This window comes from Urocitellus parryii, chromosome 3, assembly GCF_045843805.1.
Source record: "Urocitellus parryii isolate mUroPar1 chromosome 3, mUroPar1.hap1, whole genome shotgun sequence".
In the NCBI taxonomy this organism is placed as follows: domain Eukaryota; kingdom Metazoa; phylum Chordata; class Mammalia; order Rodentia; family Sciuridae; genus Urocitellus; species Urocitellus parryii.
This window is the reverse complement of record NC_135533.1, coordinates 120,009,367-120,012,640: the sequence shown is the minus strand read 5'-3', so window position 1 is coordinate 120,012,640 and position 3,274 is coordinate 120,009,367. Positions and strand designations below refer to the sequence as shown.

General features: G+C 37.5%; 1 long non-coding RNA gene across 1 annotated transcript; it reads left to right on the top strand.

Annotated features, from left to right (window-relative positions):
• Nucleotides 1–1,068: 1,068 nt before the first annotated feature.
• On the top strand, nt 1,069–2,827 carry LOC113177169 (uncharacterized). Its single transcript, XR_003300112.2, has 3 exons — nt 1,069–1,401; nt 2,328–2,419; nt 2,756–2,827. It is a non-coding gene; the product is annotated as an uncharacterized LOC113177169 (long non-coding RNA).
• The last annotated feature ends 447 nt before the right edge of the window (nt 2,828–3,274 follow it).

The following is a 3,274-nucleotide window of genomic DNA, read 5'->3' as shown; positions in this document are numbered from 1 at the left end:
TAGACCTCCTCCTGTCAAAAGGCACTAATTTTTCACAGGGGAAGGATGTGTCAGGTCTGTGGTGGTTGACAATTACAAAAGCCTTTTCCAAGGAGGAAAATATGCCTGCTGATGAAAAAGCTTGCTACTCCCCTGTTTGAAAAGATGTTATCATTTTTCAATGCTATTTTGAATCAGGTGGCAGTTGGTAACAAATATCCTCTATATTACACATGTTTATATTTTCACATATTAATTTAATTGATGTAGAAAAAAAATAAGAAGGCAGCACTTCTATCTCAGATGAAGTCAAGTGACCTTACCAGGTCATTCAGTGGGTTCTCCCTGTCATTGCTGTTACTTGCAAGTGACTACAATAAGTCCTCAGAAGAAACTAGGAGGACACAGAGTAACTGTTAGTATATTGATAGTGCTTCTTTTTTTTAAACATTTTTTTATTTGTTGATGGACCTTTATTTTATTTATTCATATGTGGTACTGACAATTGAACCCAGTGCCTCACACATGCTAGGTAAGTGTGCTACCACTGAGCCCCAATGCTGCTGCTTTTGAACTGTTCAGAAGCACTTACTTGATGTAGAATATATTGTTAACTGATCATTTTTATAATTTATGAAGAAAGATTTGAAATTATTGAAATCCCACTATTTATAAATACTACTAATTATATTTTTCCTCCTATTGTCTTTTTCTGTACAATACATATATATCCATTGTGTTAGTAGCTGACCATACTCACACTAGCCAACTGACAGTGGAACAGTTCATAGTATGTGGTGAGTGCTAGCACTTTAACCCAGCTGAGCAAGAGTCATGGACACAATGCAAGAGTCAGAGACACTGGGCTAACAGCTAAGATGTACTTTGAGTTCTTATTTGTCAGTGTCCCTTGTATGTGTGTTGTGAGGTGAGCATATTATTAAATATAATAGATATATCCCTGATTCTTATCTGTTACAAGCAAGGGACTGAGGAGGGACTCCAGCAGATGTTGCCCTTAACTGTCCTACTAGTTCCCTCTCAACTCTCAGAATCTGGGAGGTATGTGGGGCTCAGAACCATGTAGGCTATGTGTGCTTCACACTTAGTGCTATAGCAATGTCTGCTATATGTACCCATCTCCACCCAGAGATGTGAACACTGAAGCCACTTTATGATGATGGACTGTGTTTGGAATATCTGAAAGCTGTGACTCCCCCCAGGGGTATACACATGTGCTAGGGCTCCCTGGCCTCTATGGCTGAGTGATGAATGAAAGTTTGATAGCCCAGAGAATTAGCACTGGCTCCAGTGACTGGCTTTAAATTTTCCTCATTCTCTTACAATGTCAGGAACCTGGGTCATTCATCACTGCATCATCTCTATTTAAGGATGTAAACCTAAACCTCAGATTCTGCTATGGTGAGTACTGAATGAGTATATCGATTCATGTAATGTGTGCAGTGGTATGTTTTTTTTGTTTGTTTGTTAATTTTTTTCTATGCATGTGGAAACATATTGTCTGGGGAAATACACACACACACACACACACACACACACACACACATACAAATTGAGAATCACTACACAAGGATTTACTCATAGATATCTCCCAATCCTCCTGCACACAAACTCACACCACCAAAATGATATAGCTCCTTGTGCAGTCTGTAGATGATTATCATAATTCTTCTCTGGGTTGAGTTTCCTTCACAAACCCTAATCCTCTTTCCAGAATATTCTGGCATCAGGATGGCTTGAGAAAACAGGCAAGAAAGTCTTGCCTTTCTCAGCACTTAGATATTTGTTTAGTAATGCAATAAGTTGAGAATATGTAGTTTTTATTTGCTCCTGAGTCCATCTGCATTTAGGAATGTAGAACACTTTTAAGGATCACGTCATGCCACTTCCTGTTTACACAGAGCTTTTATTCACCATGGTGATGTGAGAAAGCTGGATATGAAACAGTGATCTAGGAAATGGCCACAAAATAAAGCCCAGATGGCACTTGCACAAAAGACATGATCTTTTCATGGAAGAATTCTCAAGTTTCTTTTGGTTGGCATGTACAAAATTTCTTATTAGCCAGAAAAGCATTTACTGAGGGAAATTCTCACTACCATGCAGTCTATAACGGAAGCCATCTTACATAAATGCCATCTGGAGTCAGGTGATAGTTGCTAATATACTGGTCATTGACATTCCTTAGCAAAGAAAATTGTTTAGGTCATCTGTATTGTACTTAATCAGATTTTTGTGTCTGAAGTTGACTGAAAAAAAAATTGTCTATAAGGAAACCTTACCTTGCTAATAGTTTGTGACTCCTCTTTTACCTTGGAACTTGCTAGATCCTCCACCAGGACCTCCACAGGAGCTAGAAGAACACAGAATGGACTGAGTACATTGGAGTGTGTTAAGGATGTCTCAAGGAACTTTCTTGGTATGGAGTAATGGTTGATTAACAACAGAGACTGAGTTTCTGCTGGAATGTGATCCTTACTGGGTGAAGGGAGGAAATAGAGTGGAATGGGAATGAACAGAGCCTTGGCTTTGTAGTGTACTATGACTAATCAATCCAAAATAGTTCACTTACAAATAGGTTCATGCTGAAATGCACTATATAATTAAATGTTGATGTCTTGTCATTCTTCCTATCTATTCTGAAAGCCATGTAACTCCTTACTTATCTCTAAATTTTGTGAAAATATTTGGCCTCTGTGCATCTACATCTGCTGGACTGCATTGATCATATATTTTTTTAATATTTATTTTTCAGTTTTTGGCGGACACATCTTTGTTTGTATGTGGTGCTGAGGATCGAACCCGGGCCGCACACATGCCAGGTGAGCGCGCTACCGCTTCAGCCACATCCCCAGCCCTGCATTGATCTTATATTTGATATGACTTAAAAGTTTTTTTCTGGTTAAATATACACAATTTAATCTTTTTTTAAAAAAATTGTCAATGAAACTTTATTTATCTATTTATTTATTTATATATGATGCTGAGAATCAAACCCAGTGCATTTTAATCACTTGAAACTATGAATATATTTTCAGTGGCATTGAGTCCTGAAAACTTTCTACATAATCAGCAGTAAAACAAAGATATCTACTTTCCTTATTGCTATTAATCACTGGAATGAAAATTCTAGTTGGAGCAATTAGAAAAGAACCATTTTAAAAAACATTCAATTCTGATGGGAGACAATGAGGTTATTTCTATTCACAAAGGACATGATACCATACATCAAAATTCCCAGAGACTCCATTAGACATCTCAGAACAGGTGACTA